This window comes from Sander lucioperca, chromosome 18 (genome assembly GCF_008315115.2).
Source record: "Sander lucioperca isolate FBNREF2018 chromosome 18, SLUC_FBN_1.2, whole genome shotgun sequence".
Lineage (NCBI taxonomy): Eukaryota > Metazoa > Chordata > Actinopteri > Perciformes > Percidae > Sander > Sander lucioperca.
The window spans coordinates 3,895,719-3,910,771 of NC_050190.1; the positions used below are offsets into that span (position 1 = coordinate 3,895,719).

Consider the following 15,053-nt stretch of genomic DNA (forward strand, 5'->3'; position numbering starts at 1 on the left):
GTGGCGTATGTATGACACGCCAAATCGTATGCCATTTTGGCGTGTTATCAAGACGCATAATCACTTTTTAGTGTGTTTATGTTACGTGCGAAAATCCGCGTAGGGAGGTTGGTCGGATGGGTGGGTCAATCACCCAGGAGACCGGGGATCGTCCCGCGTGTCACATTTCCATCATGTCCCGCGTGTCACATTTCCTAAACCCAACAGTTGCTTTCTTCTTTTACTAAAGCCAACCCCGTTCTTCTTTTCCTAAACTCAACCCCGTTCTTCTTTTCCTAAACCCAACCATGCCGTTGTTGTTACGCGTCCCGTTATTGTTTTCCTAAATCCAACCGTCCCGTTCTTCTTTTGATAAACCCAACCCGAGCTCCAAATGCAACGTCCCGTTCTGGCGTAAACATACACGTGGATAGCTCCAAATGCAACGTCCCGTTCTGGCATAAACATACACGTGGATAGCTCCAAATGCAACATCCTATTCTTCTGCGTAGACGCTGATAGCTCATAATGCGTACAGATAACACGCGCCACTTGGCTTTAGAAAGTGGCGTGTATGTTTACGCCAAGTCATGATATCACGTTGTTGTATGAGCTTCTTCTCTATAGTCAGTGCGTTAAGTTACAGTAGATGGCAGTCGGCACGGCAACAGTTTGGAGAAGCAGGCAGGCGTACCAACACGGAAGATAAGCAATGTCCTGCTGTGGACACAGGAGTTGCTGCTCTACCGCTGCCTCCATTGGTCAGTTAGTTTGTGTTATTGTGTGACTTTAGTGAATCCCAACTAACCCCTTAAAACACAAATACTACAGTAATAGGTTTAATTTATTTTAAAGGAAAGTCCACTAACTTCTGTAGTTATTATTATTAGCCCAATAACATCCACGTCTTTTTATTTCCACTTATACAGAACTAAAGTCTGAAAAATCATTATTTTCCACACAGAATCAGATAGATTATGTACTAACTTGTTCTAGATCTTCATGAAATATGATGAACAAACTTTTTGCTACTTTGTTTTTGTTTCAATTTATAACTACTTACTGTACTTGCCATATTCAACATTTGTATATCTGTGTAAATATTTAGTTTCTCCTGTATAAATAAAGGTTTTATTCAGTCGGTCAGTATTTTCCAATTCCCCCGGTCTGCTGGTATCCAGTCACGTAGATACTTTTCAGTTTTATTTTATTTTGGAGATATCAAGCAAAAACTATATCTGTGTTGACCATCTTATCAGTCAAAGTTTCTTTGTTTGGTCGATACGCTGTGCTGTAAAAGTAAACAAGGATAAGCAATCCAACAAAAGTGAAAGTGAAAAAGCATCTCTTTACTGTCAGTATCCTCCACCACAGTCATTACAGTGCAGCTACAATTGACATGTAAGTCATTCATTAATTTGACTAGGGCTGCATCTAGCCATTACTTTCACAGTTGATTAATCTGTTGATTATCAATGAGTTGTTTGCTCTATAAAATGGGGAAAAATGTGTCAGTGTTTCCCAAAGCCCAATATGACGTCTTCAAATGTCTTGTTTTGTCCACAAACTCAAAGATATTCAGTTTACTGTCACAGATATGTGAAGAAACTAGAAAATATTCACATTTAACAAGCTGGAATCAGAGAAGATTCAGTTTTTTTGCAATAGAAAATTACTTTAGCCGATTCATCGATTAATCTTTGCACCGCTAAATTTAAACCTTTAAGCAAAGACGGAAAGAAGTACAGCAGTATTTTGCACAGAAGTGTCTGTTAAATGGGGCCAGCCCTATGTTCCCATGCACAGCCCAATGGTCCCACAGCCCTATGTTCCCACAGCCCAATGGTCCCACAGCCCTATGTTCCCACAGCCCAATGGTCCCACAGCCCTATGTTCCCACAGCCCAATGGTCCCACAGCCCTATGTTCCCACACCCAATGGTCCCACAGCCCTATGTTCCCACAGCCCAATGGTCCCACAGCCCTATGTTCCCACACCCAATGGTCCCACAGCCCGATGGTCCCACAACCCTATGTTCCCACAGCACAATGGTCCCACAGCCCTATGTTCCCACAGCACAATGGTCCCACAGCCCTATGTTCCCACAGCCGTATGGTCCCACAGCCCAATGGTCCCACAGCACTATGTTCCCACAGCACAATGGTCCCACAGCCCTATGTTCCCACAGCCCGATGGTCCCACAGCCCAATGGTCCCACAGCACTATTTTCCCACAGCCCAATGGTCCCACAGCCCTATGTTCCCACAGCCCAATGGTCCCACAGCCCTATGTTCCCACAGCCCAATGGTCCCACAGCCCTATGTTCCCACAGCCCAATGGTCCCACAGCCCTATGTTCCCACAGCACAATGGTCCCACAGCACAGCACAATGGTCCCACAGCCCTATGTTCCCACAGACCTATGTTCCTATATTTCGAGGACATTTTCAAAATTAGGTCTTGTGTTCCTACATTTCCCTTCAAGGGTTAGGGTTAGGGTGGGTTAGGGGTTAGGCGAACATAGGGCCTAATTTTGAAAAAAATCTTTGAAATGTGGTAACATAGGGCTGTGGGAACATAGGCACACTCCCTGTTAAATATCAATAGTAAGCCTTATGAAAAAATAAAGCAAACGAGGACATCATTAAATAACTTAGTCAGCTGTAGGGGAGACTGGGATAGTTGTAACATTTTTTGACATTTCGGTCTGTATTTTGGGAATCTTTAAGCCAGCACATTCAAAATGTGATACAAACTAGTTACATGTGTCTGCTATTAAATGGTGTAGCTGTTATCTCTGCAACCTCTGTCCCTCTTTCTTTTCCAAAACCTAAATTTAAAGAACATAAATACAACCAAAATTTTGCTTGGGGTAGGTTGTATCATTTTGTAACCCAGACTCTTGTTACAACTAACCCAGACTATGGTCGCCATGAACTAGCGTAATTTACAGCTAACGGCTAAAACATTAGCACCAACAACCTGCATGAAAGATATCCATATAAACACACAATAAGCATGATTTAAGTTTGTTGAGTTTAGCTACAAAGTCGGTAATGCTATCACAAAAAGAAATGAGGTAAACAAAAAAAAAAAAGAAATACTTTTTTACCTAAATATTGTTTATGTTTTTTTCTTTCTAAAATGTGCAGTGTCTGTCACAGGGGGCTGATTCTTCACACGTGTATTAAGGACTTAACAGAGCATGCACATGTTTAGAGTGAATCAGGTGATTTGGACGTGTAACAACTATCTCCCCTACTCCTTAGCTAAACATTTTAGGAACATTTTACTGTTGATTTAAAGTTATAAACATTTAAAAAAAAAAAAAAAAAAAAGATACAGATTTCTTAATTTTTTTGTAAGAGAATTGAAAATAAAAGATGGAGATTAACCATTATTAGCCAAGCCATATGATTTTATAGGTATAATAATATGATTCACATTAAACGTCTTATTCATTTCTGAGAAATGACTAACATAATGGACTCTGGTCATTATGCAACACACAACAACGGTGTAAATATCTGCAGATATGTCATTATTAAATGACATGTCACTTTAAACTCTGAAAGATGTGAATGATGCATACAAACTGTGCACTAAATGAAAAAGTTACAGGCTCATACTGTATGTTGAGAGAGAGCGAGGGAAAGTAAAGCTGCTTACCTGCGTAGCTCAGGACTCTGGCAGCTCTCAGCTTCCGCTCTTTTATGTCCTTCACTCTGAAACTTTATGCTTTCACTTTCTCTACCTTTACTGTAAAGCCGGTTTGGGAATTTACCTGGAGGAGCCTGTCCTGGGTTTGAAAAGAAAGCTTTAAAAGAAGGGCTGCCAGTTTCAAGAAAAGCAAGCAAATCACATGACAAGAGCTCCCTGCCTCTGCTGTGATTAGCTAGTGTTTGGGAAAAAAACAAAGGATGAGTTAATGATTAAACAGATATCAACTGAAGAAGGAGTGTCGCTCACAGCAGTCATCTGCTGCCTACAAGTTGTTTTACTGACAGGATTTGTGTTCGTAGTAAACATTGTTGTACTTAAAATACAAAAAAGATTACAGTTTATAGGTACTTCACAGTGTGTGTGTGTGTGTGTGTGGGGGGGGGGGGGGGGGTAGGTCAGGTGATGCGAGGCTTATTTACAGGTAGATTCGATTTCTTACCTGGAATGTGGCATTAAAGCATGCGCCATGCTGCATTTAAGAGCCCCCGTAAATTCCTGTTTCCAGGTCGTGAGTCATAAATTAGGCCTAATAATTACTTAAGTAAAAGTACCAGTACAACAATGTAAAAGTACTCCATTGCAAGTTCAAGTTATCCATTAAAATTGTTCCTAAGAATCAGAAATCAGAATCAGAAAATGATTTATTGCCAAGGAAGTAACACTTACAAGGAATCTGCCTTGGTGGTTGGTATACATACATAAATGTATCAAGAGGAAATAAACAATACATGTAAATGAAACGATAACATAGATAAACAAATACGTACAATATAGCTGTTTTAACAATAAGAAATGAAGGCTGGTGCAGGATGTGCAAAATGTTTTTATCAGAAAATTAGGTATCAAAATGACCCATTCTGCAGAATATATGACTGTATAATATTAGATGGTCAGTGGTGGAAAGCAAGTAAATACATTTACTTATTTACCGTACAATTTCGAGGTACTTGTATCAGTGTCTAGTTGAGGTCCCTTGTCAAGTTTCAGATGTAGAATAATCTAATGATATCTGATACTCGGACTCACAGGGGCCATTTTTTATGCAGAATGAGTACTTTAACTTTCCATATTTTAAGTACATGTTGCTGATATTAAGTCTGAAATTTTAAAAGGGGTTTTAAATGCAGGACTTCTACTTGTAATAGAGTATTATTACATTGTTGTAATGTTACATAAGCAAAGGACCTGAGCACTTCTTCCACCATTGTAGATCATTAATACCGGTGCATTAATATGTTGCTGCTCTAGGTGGAGCGAGTTATAACTACTTTATTTACAGCTAGCTAGTTTAGTCCTGTGGTTCCCAACCTAGGGGTCGGGCCCCTCCAAAGGATCACCCGATAATTCTAAGGGGCCGTGAGATGATTAATGGGAAGAGAGAAAATAGTTCTGATAGGCTACACAAATCAGTTTTCATTGTTTTGGACACAAATACATAATGTGTTAATATTGAAGTCTTGAACTGTTATTTCTATATCTGAGAAGTTTAGATACATACTCTGCTAACAACTCATAGACATCTGAAACATGACATGGGGCCCCAGTTAGACATTGTGTTTTTTGTAAGGGGCCACAAGCCATGACTATTTAGAACCGCTGGTTTAATCTTTAACAATGTGTTGTATGTTATAAGCTTATTTTTCATGTAAAGTATCTCCTTGTCAGATGAATGTAATGAGTAAAAAGTACAATATTTCCATTCATGAAATGTAGTGAAGTAGAAGTATAAAGTAGCAGAAAATGGAAATACTAAAGTGAAGTACAAGTAGCCTTCATTCAAATTAACTACAGTAATTGAGGAAATGTACTTTCCACCACTGCAATTTACATTTTGGTAACAAGGTTGTAAAGACGGGGACAGAAAACACCTAGCAGAAAGCTCATCGAAAAATACAAAAAGAACCAAATTAACAAAAATACAAATTTGATGAAATATTCAAAAACAAATAATTGTGGTGCATTCGGGATCTCTTGAGTGGTGATAACAACTAAATGAACCGGTGTCATAAAACTCGATTGGTCATCGACTGCAGTTGTTCCCAACTTTCACAATCAAAACAAAGCAAATCAGATTCTATACTCAGATTGCTCCATTATCAGGATTTGAGAGGTAAAAGTATTCCAAAATTCTCAAGAAAAAAAGCTCAAATTAGAATTATAAACATGATTTTGCTTAACAGGATTCTTGACTTTCATATTCATTTAAGCATCACTAGATCACAGATCTGTATACAAACCTAAAAAAAACCTTCAGTTGTTGATAATGCCTCCCTGCTTTCACTTGCACTTTGCCAGGTCATGTCAAAGTGTGCCAAAGTTGTAATGACACAAAATACAACATGATGAATGTCATGCAGTTTACCTCCACTGGAGGGTGATATGTGACATGTTTATTTCTGGGGATGAGCCAGAAAATTTTTTTTGCGCAGTCGTGGAGGAGCCACTGTCCTCATCTTCATTTTTTTTTATTGCAGGAGATAGAAGTTAAATGAAGTATGTGGACAGAAACATTGATATTTGTATTTAGCTGCTGTTTAAAACAAGGTCAGACATCTGCTGCAGCTCCATGGCCCAGAAAAGGTCAGCAGTGAACATTTCCGGGCACAGATGAGTGGCATCGTGACCAACTGCTCCATCTTGTGTGTGTGTGTGTGTGTGTGTGTGTGTGTGTGTGTGTGTGTGTGTGTGTGTGTGTGTGTGTGTGTGTGTGTGTGTGTGTGTGTGACATACAGTACAGTGACAGATTTATAGAGACACAGGAGTGAAACGGTTACTGAGCTGCTATCTAAAGTGTCAGCTACAGCTTAACACAACACATCTATCCATATATCCATCATGCCGTATTTTCTTTGTCTTCTTTTTCTCCAGACCTAAATCAGTCCCAAAAGTCTTTAGTGAAAATTGTAGGTGAAACCTTACAGTACAAAAGGATAACACATTAGATTGGAAATTCTTGTTTTCACAATTGCAATACAATTTTTACATGTATATGTAATCATTTAGAACAATCTATCACTTCAATAAGACTAAAGGCGTTTTTACATACCAAGTCCATATTTTTTTGTCTGAAATTGTTAAAAAATAAATATGACCTCATGTTGTGTCAATCACATATAGACACCGACTTCAAAGCTTTCGCATGTCATTAAAGTTTGTCAGAACAGGTTCGATTTTCTGTCTTTTTTTCCGCAGCCTGAAGAGTTGTTTGACCACCACATCATTATCCAAAATGGCATCTGATAAGCTGACTCACTTCGCCACCTAGCACAAAGCTCTTTATGACAAACAAAGTAAAGAATACAGAGATGTGGACTTTAAAGACAGATTGTGGCAGGTGATCGCACAACAGCTTGAAATCAGAGATGGTACTGATCGCAAAACAAAGGATGTACGAAAGATTGGACAGCAGCGATTGTGCTCTAATGCTCCTATGCTAACATGCGGATGTTTAGCAGGTATAATGGTTGCCATGTTTGCCATCTTAGCTTTGCCTGTTAACATGCTAATATTAGCCAATTAACACGAAACACAAAGTACAGCTGAGGCTGATGGGAATGAACCAAAGTACTGGATAAATTAGAATGTTTTAGCCTAGAAATCTAGACGCACCCTAGCGGCAGCAAATGTAATTTGCAGCCAGGGTTAACTCTCCGTTGGCTTGCGAGCTGGAAAAACCAAACTCTAGTCAGGCCAACCACAATGTGTATAGAGTCGGTGGGCGGGCTTAACATAATGACGGCAGAGTTGTGACGGTTCCACGTGAATTCCCTGCTACTTGAAAACAAAGAAGATGGCTGCTGCTGCTGGCGAACAGCGGTCTTTCGAATCGGCTTTGGCTGCGACTCTGGAAGACTTGGAGTTAAGCTTTTCTTTGAGAAAAGAACAAAGAACGACACTGAAGTCATTGTTAAAAAAGGAAGATGTCACCTTCTTCGTTGCTCTGGTTGGTTGTAGCGCTATCCTATTGCGTGCAGTTTATCCTGCCCCTCGGATTGAGCCGTGCCAATGGTGAGTTCCCAGACCCAACATCTTGATGTGGGTCTGGCTTGTCAGGCTAAGAATGTTTACCTCATGGTAGCACTAGATGAAAAGTCAACATATCACCAAAGTTACAATTCATCCTGAGGGGAACATGGATGTGTCTAGTAAATTGCATGCCAATCCATCCAACAGTTGTCGAGACATTTTACCAAAAACAAATGTGTCAACCTGATGGTAGCGCTAGAGAAAAAGTCAGGGGATCATCAAAGCCATTAGGATTTATTAGTTTATTTATTATTTATTAGTCACTGTTGAGATATTTTCAATCATCTGTTGTTCTAAATGTCTTTAACAGACTGTAGCACATGGTTAGCTGGACCTGCACTTACTAGATTTTACCATCCTGTGCGTTAGTTAAAATCCATTCATCTATTTATCCTTTCATTTCTATTGTTCTATTATTCTTCATTATAGCTGTGTCAGTATCATTATTCTCTTTAACCATCTACTTCCTTCTTTTGGATGATGGTACAGCATGACTGGTTTTGCCAAGATTCCAGGGCTTTCCACCGTGCTGCTTAACTCAGCAGCAGCTCCGCCACACAACGGCTGCTTTCGAGCCCAGGCTTTCAGATTTGTGTTGCATAATGAAAAGGAAAACTGTGGCGTGTGAATGGTGTGTGTGCACCCAGATGTCCATGAGCTTAGACCATGTTGAATGTCCAATTATCCTGCAGTGTTATAAAACCCTTTTTTGTTAAGCTGAGGAAATGAACTGAGATTATCTGATAGTGTCCATTGTGTTGTTGTATTGTGTGGAGAAGAAGCAAATTAATGTTATCCCCAACCTCAGTCAGATATTTACTCCGTTTTTTTTTTTTAATTATTTCATTCAGACAGCAGTGTAAAAATGTACTAATGTTATTTATTCAATACATTTACCCCCCTGAACACACTGTGAAAAATTCCAGTCTCGGGAGACAACACAGGGGTCATAAACGTCCAACAAGCACTAGAGGCACAGGCTAGGCACCAAAATACAACAAACACGTTCCAGCCAATCACCGACAAGACGGTTGGGGGAGGGGGTGGGGGTTAGTGACAGTTAGTCAGTTAGTCATGACAGTCAAACATGGGGGGAGGGGAGAGCTTGCTCTGTTTTGTTTTGAATTTACTTGGAACGTCAACAGAAGTGACGTCATGCAGGAACTCATGGTGCACCTTTAAGCTAGGTATACTATCACTTAGGCTATCATTTGCTCTACTGTGTTATGCTCACACACACACACACACACACACACAGACACACCACCACCACGTCATTGCAGTGTCACCTTGTACCCATAGCCCTGGAGTAAAGAGGAATCGTGGTGCTGGTATTTCTCATTTAAATGCACAGACACTGACCAGGGCCGATTATCTGTCTATCCCTACATTTATATTTTTGTAACCTTTTTTTATTTACATTTATATTTTCGTATACAAATTTGACCACTATACGATCACAATATGAGAGAAAACGTAGTACTGTGGTTCGAGAGAGAGCGGACGTCTGACCAACTTTCCATTAAAGTGCTCATTTTATGCTCATTGTATTTAGAGGTTGTACCAGAATAGATTTACATGGTTTAATTTTCAAAAAACACCATATTTTTGTTGTACTGCACATTGCTGCAGCTCCTCTTTTCACCCTGTGTGTTGAGCTCTCTGTTTTAGCTACAGAGTGAGACATCTCACTTCTGTTCCATCTTTGTTGGGAGTCGCACATGTACAGTAGTTAGGTAATGACTACTAGCCAGTCAGAAGCAGAGTATGAGGGCGTGCCCTGACAGTACCTAGGTAAGGACTACTAGCCAGTCAGAAGCAGAGTATGAAGGCGTGGCACGCTAGCAGCTAGGCGAGCATTATAACGTGTGTTACGAAGTGACCCACGTTTGTCTCTGAAGTAAAGGCTGGACTGTAGTCCAAATCTCATGCCCTCCCCGCAGTGTGCATTCGTTCCTAGAGTATCTTGACAAATGTTTGCCACAATACGTTCAATACGCTCGCTGTATGATAGGAAGAGGCGTAAGTGTCACTTTCCTTTCTTTTCTCCCTCGTCTGCATCCCCTATGTCTTCATAGATTGTGTTTAAATTCACACTGGGTGTTCTCTGGCTGTCTACCACCAGTATTATAGTATAGTATTATATTCTTTTCCCTAGAATGCTCTGAGAAAAAAATACCCCACCACCTTCTCACTAACTTGTCCAGGGTGAATTTCCATTCTGTTTGAGCTGTCAGTCTGTCTGTCAGGGTTTCTGCTGTTTATCCTTTCATTATCTGTCACAGCGACTGAGTCTAGGTTGTTATGCAGCATGCTAGCCAAAATGTTGTCTAGGGTTGAGGGGTTATTTTCGTGGAAACAAAAAAATATATATAAAACACAAAACTAACTCACCGGCTCAATTTAATGAATTTATAAACACAGGTTTGGGGGATTAGGAACATTTCAGTTCTTGCTCCCAAAACAAATGAGTAAGTTTCAAAAAACAGAAACTCTTAAAGCTATATCGTGCAACAATTTTATATTAATGTCCGTTACATTTGAGCCACTGCCAAATGAGTTGATACAAAGCTAATAGAGTCGATCAGCTCCACAAAACTCTCTCTGTATTTCTCAGTATGGCTATGTTCACAAACTGGTGTCGCACGGGAAGTATGGGTGCTGGAGGTGCTGCAGCACTCCCTCTTTGCAAAGTGCGATGACAATAAAATGATCGCTTAGTCCACACAGCAATCCGGGATGGGAGAAACTTGGAAGGAACTTGTTTTTGTGGAACATGTGTACGTTCAAAAGTAGTTTTAGTCGTGCAACAGAAAACTCAGATTGGACAGATAGTCTAGCTAGCTGTCTGGATTTACCCTGCAGAGATCTGAGGAGCAGTTAACCATAGTCCTCAGAAATCCACCGGAGTTTAGAACGCCAACACAAAGAAAGAGGAAGGTAACGGACATCCGGCCGAAAAAAAGGACATCAGGCGGAATTTCCAGCGGCATCGGAACAATCCCGGAAGTGGAATGTTGTGGATATAGACTAGACAGAGGTAAACAGTAAACAGAGACAAAATCTCATTTTTACCTGGTGACCATCAATTTTGTCGACTATGACAACTGTGGCTAGCAGATTTCATCAGCTGGCTAGCTATTTACTGTAAGTTACCTATATAAATTGGTGAAAAACGTTGCCTCCAGTTGACTTTTTTAATGCCCATATACATTATATTGTGCTACAAGACTAGAGCTAACGCTAAGAAGTTCCAGGCAAAAAGTGCATTCTTACCAGTTACTGTACATAGAAGACTTGTATTGCAGTATCTATACTACAAAAGGACTAACTAGCTCTAGCTAGTTAGTCCTTTTGTATTATAAGTTTGAAAAATGTAAGATCAGACATTATTTCGTTCTTTTCTTCTTAGCTTATTATTTGAGTTTACACCATTTGCTACCACTTCTTCACTTTGTAATGTACTATGTTATTCAACTGGAAGTTAATATGACACAGTCTCATCTCAGATCATGTTTAAAAAAAAATGTTAAGTGTTGAAGTGGGATTTTTGACATTAAAAGCATTTGGGAAGCACTAGCTGTGTCAAACGATAAAATATGGAAGAACAAAAAGAAAGTCAACAGGCAGATGGCAGGAAAGTGTCAGCTACACAAGCAAAGTAGACGCTGAGTGACTTTTCTTTGTCTTTATCTTTCTGGTTAGATTTCTGCTCCGTGACTCATTCTCTTTTTTAAGTTTTCTCTGCTCAGGGGAGAGCAGAGAAGAAGAAAAAATAACAGGTGAGGTGAGTTTTTAAACTTGTGCTGTCAGAGACGGGTTCATGAAAATGGATTTTGGGGAGGAAGTAGGAAAAGAAGAGACAAAAGATGAAGACAGACAGATAGAGAAGATGAGCTTCAGAGGAAGAGAGGCTGACAGAGAAAAAGAGAGGGGGAGTAAAAAAAATGAAGGCATGAGATGAGGAGAGAGAGGAAAGTTTAGTAGAGGAACATGTAGAGGAGATATGGTTATATTTATGAAAATTGGGTTATAGGGAGAGTTGGGAGAGAGCAAACTTCTTTTTTTCGTGCAAATGTGTCATTCACACCTGAATCTGACACCATTTTGTTCCAGTTCCCTAATGTCCTACACACAGTGAATATATAATATAGAGTCATGTATAATATAATAAGTAAAAACGTACCACTGCTTTTGGGAACTAGACAAATGTGTGTAATCAGGAAAATCAGAAGTCAGGATTTAGTCGAACGCGGGCAATGCTAAAGAATCAAAAAATGTTGAAGGGGCTTGCAAACAAATAAAAATCCTTAATTAGGAGAACAGATCACAGGTATGACATAGTCATAGTTCAACTTGTGCTCGACCCAAATAGATTCAATTAGTGAGAGAACATCACCGTTGGCAGCAGCATGATATGTCAACTATTAAAGGCTGAAACATGCTTCACCAGGCTGCACGTAGGCAAATGTGCAAGTGGCTCTACGTTTTTACATCAACTTAGGGCGCTTTCACACCTGCCTTCTCTAGTTCAGTTGATTCACCCTAGAGTTGGTTTGCCCCGCTGGTGTGGTTCGTTTGGGCAGGTGACAACGCGGCAATCGCACTCGGGAGCGCACCAAAAGCGGACCAAACAAGCGATTTGCAATTACATTGATCCTAAGCAAGAGCCAAATAAGACGATAAGTCATATACATTTGTTTAATCAGTCAAGCATTGGAGTCACAATACACAGATCTGTGGGATCACAAAGCACGCAGAGACTAAGTTTCCCTAGCAACAGACAAAAATCCAGAGCCGGTCCACGTATCTCTACACTGTCAGACCCTTGTGAGCCCCGATCTATTCTTCCCCTCATCTCTTATATTTTCTTTCTTGGGCCCACTCATTTTTCCAGCACAGGGATTGTTATCTTCACACAACACACGCCAGGGTGGGGCCACTGTGCTGTGTCTCGTCCTCATTTGCTCTAACGCGAAGCGTTACATTCTGCTCCTGTTTCACTTATTATTACTCAATGTACTTTGCTCGAGGCCACTGTGACCCTAACTATCTTATAGTTATGGCTTACAATAAGCATATACCAAAACACACTTGGTCTCTTATTGAAACCTTTTACATTCTTATTATATTTATCTGCAAATAGTAAGAACATTATTCTACAGAGGCTAGGAACAACCTAAATGGTTTTGTGGTTTGGAGGACTTGTTGGTGTGAAAGCGCCATTAGCTAGGTTTGTTGCAAGGGAAAGGGAAGGGAAAGATAGAGTGAAAGGAACTGGAGGGACAGTTTGTGGCGATAAACAGTTCCTGTGCTGCTCACCATGTTGTCAAAAGAGTTTTCACACATACACACACACACACACACACACACACACACACACACACACACACACACAATAACGCCCACAGAATCCCGAGCTGTGGGCTACTAATGCCCCGATCACAAAAACATCAACCTCTAGCTTCATCGCCACAATTACATCCTCCCTCAACACACAAACACACACACACACAAAAACATGCACGCACACGGACATGCACACACACGCACACACACAGCATCAGCTGCCTTATTCAGAGAATAAATCAACCTTAAGGAGCTTTGTCGTGTTGTTCCCGAGTTGCAGCATAAAGTGTTGTCAGTAAAACAGACTTACATGGAAGCACGAGGCAAATGAATAAGGGTTAGGGTTACATAATGTAATACATTAGCAAGTTGTCAGTCACTCGTTTGTTTAATAATGTCCGATGTGTGTTTATCAGATGTGAGGCAAAAGAAAAGTTAAGATAAACTGTTACTTGTTATGAGTGTATTAAAGTACATTTACTCAAGTACTGTACTTAAGCACAATTACAACATACTTTACTTGAGCATTTCCATTCTATACTAATTTCTTTTCTAATCCACTACATTTCAGAGAGAAATATTGTATGTTTTACTCCACTACATTTATTTGACACTTATAATTACTAGTTACTTTTTACATACATATACTGTACATATTACATATGCTTACCGGTATATGATGTGATGCAGATTACTGGCTTGTACAGTAGGAGGCAGTGAAATACACTGATGTATAAAGGTGCTTTGCTAATATTTACCAAACAGTTCCCTACTTTCACACTGCTTATTGACATTATTTAGAGTCAGTCCCACACCGTACTGCTGCCAGTAACTCAATAGAGCACCAGCATGTATTAATCCATCGCTGAAAATAGTCCCCATCAAATCAATTATTTGCTGAGCAACGTTTGCTTAAAACTAAAGAGACCAGCTGTTGTAGGAAATTACTGAGCCTTTTAAAAAAAAATTGTGAGATGTTTTAAAAGATTTAGGCTCTAGGCAGTAACAAATCAGCTTTAGAAAGTCTTAAAAGACTCATGGGATTTGTTGACAAAACAGAATATTGCCAGCTTTGTCCTTTAAGAATTCTGTTATGCCTAAAGGACTACCAAAATATCCACGTATGACAGACTAAAAATAACACCAAGTGTCACATTTAGACACCTTTATCCATCAGAAATGAAACCTCTGGGACCTGCCGGGCTCAGTAGGAGAGAGACGTCTAAGCTAAGATCCAGAACGGCTCAGGAATACAGGAAATCTGACATCATGTTTATGTCGTGGCTCAACCCAATTTGCACAACCTATATAATGTCACAGCTGTGATAATGAAAACCTTTAATAGGTGAAATCACCAAGGGACTTTGGCTTTTCCACCTGTTAAATCTATTAGATTGAAAAAGCGTCTTGTCTGCGAGCAATAAGTAGGCCTACTCTGGCCTGTATGAATATATATCCTGCTTCTATGTTTCATGTATTCAATGAGAATGGCGTTTGACATCACAGGTCCAATTTCAAAGATTCCTAGTTTAGAGGTTGAACTGGCTCGCTGCTGCGTGGTGCAAACATCAAACACACCTTCAGTCTCAGATGTGTTTTTATCCCCCCCCACCCACCCACACACACACACACACACACACACACACACACACACACACACATACACTCCCCTTATCTGCAGTGAATAGACCCTTTTAAAGGATTTTGTCTGACCACTTCCTTTTTTCTCCCCGCTAAAGGCTAATTGAGGTTGTGCAAATTAACAGAGGGAGCTGTCAGACGGCGGGAGGCTGGGGGAGGAGGGGGGTTGTTGGGTTTGTATGGCGGTGAAAATAAGCGCTTCCTCCTCTGTGGTTCCCAAAATAACCTGCGCCCTGTGGCTTGATCGCCCCACTCCTGAGGACCCGGTATCCCAGCTGTGAGACAGGCTGTCAGAGTCACTCTCTCTCTGACACACACACACACACACACACACAC

General features: G+C 40.3%; 1 protein-coding gene and 1 long non-coding RNA gene across 3 annotated transcripts in view; one reads left to right on the plus strand and one right to left on the minus strand.

Annotated features, from left to right (window-relative positions):
- exoc3l4 (exocyst complex component 3-like 4) overlaps window positions 1-3,877 on the minus strand; it is a 47,524-nt gene extending 43,647 nt beyond the window's left edge. The window contains exon 1 of one of the 2 annotated variants that reach the window (XM_031280443.2): window positions 3,648-3,877. The gene's annotated coding sequence lies outside the window, so the exon portion shown is untranslated. The remainder of the gene's footprint in view (window positions 1-3,647) is intronic. The other variant, XM_031280445.2, reaches the window with a different exon arrangement.
- LOC116036805 lies at window positions 253-12,084 on the plus strand. Its single transcript, XR_004101720.2, has 3 exons — window positions 253-380; window positions 8,038-8,040; window positions 12,072-12,084. It is a non-coding gene; the product is annotated as an uncharacterized LOC116036805 (long non-coding RNA).
- Window positions 12,085-15,053: the final 2,969 nt, after the last annotated feature.